The sequence below is a fragment of the Polyodon spathula genome, chromosome 7, assembly GCF_017654505.1.
Source record: "Polyodon spathula isolate WHYD16114869_AA chromosome 7, ASM1765450v1, whole genome shotgun sequence".
Lineage (NCBI taxonomy): Eukaryota > Metazoa > Chordata > Actinopteri > Acipenseriformes > Polyodontidae > Polyodon > Polyodon spathula.
Genome location: NC_054540.1, coordinates 11,200,446 through 11,206,776, shown reverse-complemented (window position 1 = coordinate 11,206,776; position 6,331 = coordinate 11,200,446). Strand labels below are relative to the sequence as shown.

The 6,331-nt window shown below is 37.0% G+C and overlaps 1 protein-coding gene across 2 annotated transcripts in view; it reads left to right on the top strand.

Moving 5' to 3' along the window:
* Window positions 1-6,331, top strand: part of LOC121318148 (S-adenosylmethionine sensor upstream of mTORC1-like) — a 58,518-nt gene that overhangs the window by 17,705 nt on the left and 34,482 nt on the right. The gene's annotated exons all lie outside the window — the stretch shown is intronic.

Below are 6,331 nucleotides of genomic sequence, written 5' to 3'. Positions count from 1 at the left end.
AGAACCCCGTCCTTTATAACTTGCCAAGTTAGGCTTTTGCATGCGAGAGAGTAATTGGCCAGATCACTCCCTCGAGGCTCGGCCCTCTGAATAAACTATTCCTTTCCCTAGAACATTCTAACCAAAACAAGTTATATAAATGTGACAAAAACAAGTTATATAAGATATGGGGTTATTATAGGGCAAGGGCAAAGATGAACTCGAACGCATTTCTAGAACTTTCTAAAACACACTTTTTATTACAGCATATGTGATGGATTTATGAATGGAGATACAGGCACCCCCTATTTCTAAAAAATAATAATAATAATAATGTTACCTAGTTACCAAGTTCCATGACAGTTTGTCAAGTGGTTCTCCAGATATAGATACACATGTAAATGTAAATACCTCCATGTGGCAGTGCGATTGCCCTGCACAGTGGTAAATTAGTGTTGGTGTGTTTTATATGTGGGAATGGGTTTATTTTGTGTCGTTGTGGGACTTGATTAGTTTGATTGTATTATTGTTTACAGACGGGCGCTCGATTGAGACTTGCTGCCTGCTATGCTTGGTTGAGGGAAGGGCAGCAAGTGATTGGCTGTGCTGGTCCTCAATCAGCAAGTGGGCGGGTCTCGACCGAGTGTCCGTCAGTTTAAAAACATCCGCGGGAGATTGCTCGGGGCTGCTGCAAGGCTTTTGAGTTATAGTTTGGGGTATTGTGTTTTATTTTGCACTTTTTGTACGGTTTGCTGTATTTGTCCTCTGTGCGTTACCATCGCTGGTAACGTCACATGACCGCCTTTATTTTACTTTCATTTTCTGTTTGTTGTTAATAAATCCTGCACGCCTGTGCCGGCGTTTCAACACCAACCTCTGTCTCTCTGTATGCTTGAACAGCGGCGACCCACACGCGTGACTCGAGGAAGACCCAGTCACACTCCAGAATCTGTTTTTTCAGTAACTTGCGCTAAATAGTTTTAATACCAAGTTTCATGACAATTGAATAATCCGTTCTCCAGATATACAGTATGCAAAACTGTAAGTCCAGCATACAGATCTACGGACGCCTCCCTGTATCCCAAAATCTGATATTCTCAATCGCTTAAGATAAATAATGCGACGACAAAGGATATGCGGTTCTCCAGATATATGTGAAATGTGATAAACGTACGTACGACCACCTGCTCTATTTGTGTATCCCCTTCGCTGGGATTTCATCTGCGGTTGGGGATAGCAAATGTAAAACATTTAGAACGCTTCATTTTTATTTTCTGGAGAAATTATATATATTTAAAAAAAAATAATAAAATACTCTCAAAGCCGTATAAAGTCTGAATTTCTGTTGTTTTTTTTCTACAAGAACGCAAACTCCCAGAAAATACAATGAACAGTGTTATGTTACCAGGTAGGTACTGTAGCTGCATGAGGTTCCTAATAGGGTCACAAGGGAATCTAATCAGTTCAATGAATGTTTAATATAAGCTTGCAGAATAAAAGCCATGGTGATCAATAATAGAGTAATAGATTTAATGGTTGTCTCACTAATGAAGATAATGTAGAAATAAATATACCTACTACAGTTAACTAATTGTACAACTATGCGAGTTTGAAAAGGATTTAGCCAGACAATGTTGTGGAACCATAAATCAAAACATGCAAATTGAAGAAGAGAGAGAGGCCTTACAGCCCCAAAACATGATTTGAGTGCATAATTTTATCAGCATGGTGTGTGCATTTTCATTAAAAAAAAAAAAAAAAAAGTTATGAACTTCTTGTGAAATGATATTAAAATATAGTGATGTAGCAGCACTTGGGTGAAGTGGCTGATGTTTCTTAATTAAACATTATTTTTAAGTGCACTGATCAGCAACTCTTCAGCAGAACAAAGTGCATGAAATGTTTTTGTCCTGTCAATAAAATAATCACCTTTCCAAGAATTCAGGCTCCTCAGACAGCAGTGAGGGATTCAAAACAGATGCAAGAATGTGTAAATAATACATAACTAAGGCTGTAAGAAAATCGTGGGCCGTGAATTTTTATAGTTGCCGCAAATTTTAATGTGACTACAATGTTTGTATTATTTATGTGTAATTTCCTTGCAAAATAATGCTAAAAAATAAACTGAAACGAAAAGGAAACCTCACGCTCACATTTTCTTTTGCTAGTAGGGGATTGGTATGCCTTGTCATCCTCTCTAGTCAATCAGTGGTCTTCTTTCATAAGAACATAAGAAAGTTTACAAACGAGAGGAGGCCATTCGGCCCATCTTGCTCGTTTGGTTGTTAGTAGCTTATTGATTCCAAAATCTTATCAAGCAGCTTCTTGAAGGATCCCAGGGTGTCAGCTTCAACAACATTACTGGGGAGTTGATTCCAGACCCTCACAATTCTCTGTGTAAAAAAGTGCCTCCTATTTTCTGTTCTGAATGCCCCTTTGTCTAATCTCCATTTGTGACCCCTGGTCCTTGTTTCTTTTTTCAGGCTGAAAAAGTCCCTTGGGTCGACACTGTCAATACCTTTTAGAATTTTGAATGCTTGAATTAGGTCGCCACGTAGTCTTCTTTGTTCAAGACTGAACAGATTCAATTCTTTTAGCCTGTCTGCATATGACATGCCTTTTAAGCCCGGAATAATTCTGGTTGCTCTTCTTTGCACTCTTTCTAGAGCAGCAATATCTTTTTTATAGCGAGGTGACCAGAACTCCACACAATATTCAAGATGAGGTCTTACTAGTGCATTGTACAGTTTTAACATTACTTCCCTTGATTTAAATTCAACACTTTTCACAATGTATCCGAGCATCTTGTTAGCCTTTTTTATAGCTTCCCCACATTGTCTAGATGAAGACATTTCTGAGTCAACAAAAACTCCTAGGTCTTTTTCATGAATTCCTTCTCCAATTTCAGTATCTCCCATATGATATTTATAATGTACATTTTTATTTCCTGCATGCAGTACCTTACACTTTTCTCTATTAAATGTCATTTGCCTTATGTCTGCCCAGTTCTGAATCTTGTCTAGATCATTTTGAATGACCTTTGCTGCTGCAACGGTGTTTGCCACTCCTCCTACTTTTGTGTCGTCTGTAAATTTAACAAGTTTGCTTACTATACCAGAATCTAAATCATTAATGTAGATTAGGAATAGCAGAGGTCCTAATACTGATCCCTGTGGTACACCACTGGTTACCACACTCCATTCTGAGGTTTTTCCTCTAATCAGTACTTTCTGTTTTCTACATGTTAACCACTCCCTAATCCATGTACATGTGTTTCCTTGAATCCCAACTGCGTTCAGTTTGAGAATTAATCTTTTGTGCGGGACTTTGTCAAAAGCTTTCTGGAAATCTAAATAAACCATGTCATATGCTTTGCAATTATCCATTATCGATGTTGCATCCTCAAAAAAATCAAGCAAGTTAGTTAGACACAATCTCCCTTTCCTAAAACCATGTTGACTGTCTCCCAGGACCCTGTTACAATATAGGTAATTTTCCATTTTGGAACTTATTATAGTTTCCATAAGTTTGCATATAATAGAAGTCAGGCTTGCTGGTCTGTAGTTACCTGGTTCAGTTTTGTTTCCCTTTTTGTGGATCGGTATTACGTTTGCAATTTTCCAGTCTGTCGGTACCACCCCTGTGTCAAGAGACTGCTGCATGATCTTGGTTAGCAGTTTGTAAATTACTTCTTTCATTTCTTTGAGTACTACTGGGAGGATCTCATCCGGCCCAGGGGATTTGTTTATTTGCTATTGCTATGGTTAGCAATGGGAAGACTGGGCTGTGATGCAAGTACTGTACTTACTTTTTTGCTGTTAAATTTTGTGACTGAAGCTTTATTACTGTTTTGCCTTATACATAACTGTGCTTTCCAAACCAGAATGCAGCTTTCTGAGTTGTCTGTTCTAGTTTGCCCTGTAAGATGCTGTATTCCCTTTGATAACTTCACTACTATGTTCAGCCCAAGCTACCCAGTGACGTCAAGTTACTGCCACTTACTCACATTGAAAACAGTGGTGATGTTTTACCTTTTTTCGTTGTGTTTTTAAAGGTTCTTAGAATATCTCTTACAAGGCTGTTTCAGTAGAAAATGTGTATGTGCCTTCTGTTTCAATGAACAGTTATCTGGTAACAACCGCCCAGAATCTAGCTAAAAACAGAGAGAATGTTTTTTATATATATATATATATATATATATATATATATATATATATATATATATATATATATATTATAGCACCCTGGTCCTTTGAGGTTATATCTCTTTGAGGTTATATCTGTCTGTCTGTCTGTTTGTCTTCTCTCTAACTCTCTATCTCTTAGTGCCTTTCATAGTGGTCCACCATCACAAAGCACTTTATAAGATGTAATAACAAGAGCATTCATAATACTTTAAATACAGAGAAATGCATAATACATGATATACAGTAAAAAAAAAATACAAATAATAATAAAAAGCATAATACATTAAATACAGTAGAAAGTGTATAGTAAATGAAATAGTGGCAGCAACACAGCAGCTAGTAGCAGATATCAGGCTTAAAGAACATGGAAAGTAAGAGAACAGGTGGGTCCTGAGGGTTGATTTAAAGCGAGCGACGGTGGGAGCATCACACACCAAAGCTGGTAGAGAGTTCCAAAGAGTCGGAGCCATGATGTTAAATGAACGTTCTCCAAGTGTGGCGCACTTTTGCTTGGGGATAAAAGCAGGCCAGAGTCAGAGGACCTTGCGGGCAGGGACGTAGCGGGTCTGCAGGTTGAGTGTCTGTGTGTGTGTCTATATATGCATTCAAACATCACTTTAAATACTGTTTCATCTCTTAGCTTGTAAGACCAGCTGAGAACCAGTCTGTCTATCAGCTTCAACCTGGATAAGCCAGTGCTAAATGGGTCTTTTAAATTTTAAATGCTGAATGCTACCTGACTTTTTTATAAAGCTGTAATTAGCAATGTTTAACTGTGGCAGTTTCTTAATTGAATTATATTTTCGGATTATGAAGAAGAAATTAGCTCAGAGCTATTTTTTTTTTTTTTATCACTTTACTGTGTAAAGGGATGTAGTTGCTATACTACACACCATTTGTTTCACAAAGACATTCTGTCTGGAGATACGCCTCTTGTTAAATCATGCAAATAAGGCAAAATTAGCTAAGAAACAATTGGGAGGATTAGTTATGTGTTTACATTAAAAGGATTTAAATTACAATTGGGTAATACCTATACCATTGAACCTATTTTAGAGCAGCGAGTCAGTAAACACGCCTTTATCAGTGTTTCATATTTTATCCTGGGTATTATTATAATGCCAGTAAAACGCTAAATTTAATTTGTGGAGTCTTGTACATAGGATTACTGTCACATGACACTGACACTGGTAAGCTGAACCGGTCTTTTCAAAACACCTTTATTTGCAGACTGAACTGGAAGACTGTAAATACGATTCTCACAACTGTGCTGGACATTTGTTTTCTGAACTGTTGTAATATAATTCTTAGGTTTTCCTGCTTATTTTAATGCCAGCAATGAGCCAAGTGATGTCTGTAAACATTCTGACAGGTTTGAAGTGACTTCAGGTGCTTTTCTTACTATTACAGCAACAAGAGTCTGAAAAAAAGAAAGTGGTAATGTTTATTTGAACTAGCAACATTATGTTTATTTTCAAATGCTTTATTTAATTATTAATATATTGATAAAAAGCGGGGGAAAAAAGTAATTGGCCATTTTTGAAAAACAGAATTTGGTATTCCCAAGAATGCAAAAATTAGTAGCCCTAAAGATAGTTACAATTGAAGGCAGTGCAGACACTGGTGTTTTATATAGTAGTGTCATCTATGATAACAACTGACAAGGCTGCCTAGGATCTCAGACATGCTTCATTAAGGTAAATATACACTTCCTAAAAAAAAAAGAGAGAGAGAGAGAATTACACACAGCTGTATTCAGATACCACTCAAGGGACAATAGTTGCCTCTTAACACAGGTGGTGTCTTAAGAGGGCCCATAACTCGTCTCTGACATGCTTTCCTGTAATTATGTACATCTTACATACACTGTAAAAGCCAGAAGATCTAATATTAACAAAAATAAGTATATCATTTAATGACATCACATTTTGAACTGGCTCAAAACATGGTCACGTGAACAAAAATAAAAACCTAAAACTTCAAGCCCTAGCTCTTTCCTTTTTAAAATGCTGTATCTGCATCTTTCTAGTGCCAAATTTTTCAGCAGTTTTTCTGGCACTTACTGTCTTTACAAGTTTAGTAACTTTAATTCTGTCATATAGGGAGGACTCTTTTGTTTCTTCACTTTTCTCTCTCCCTTTACTACATTTCTTATGACAATAGCC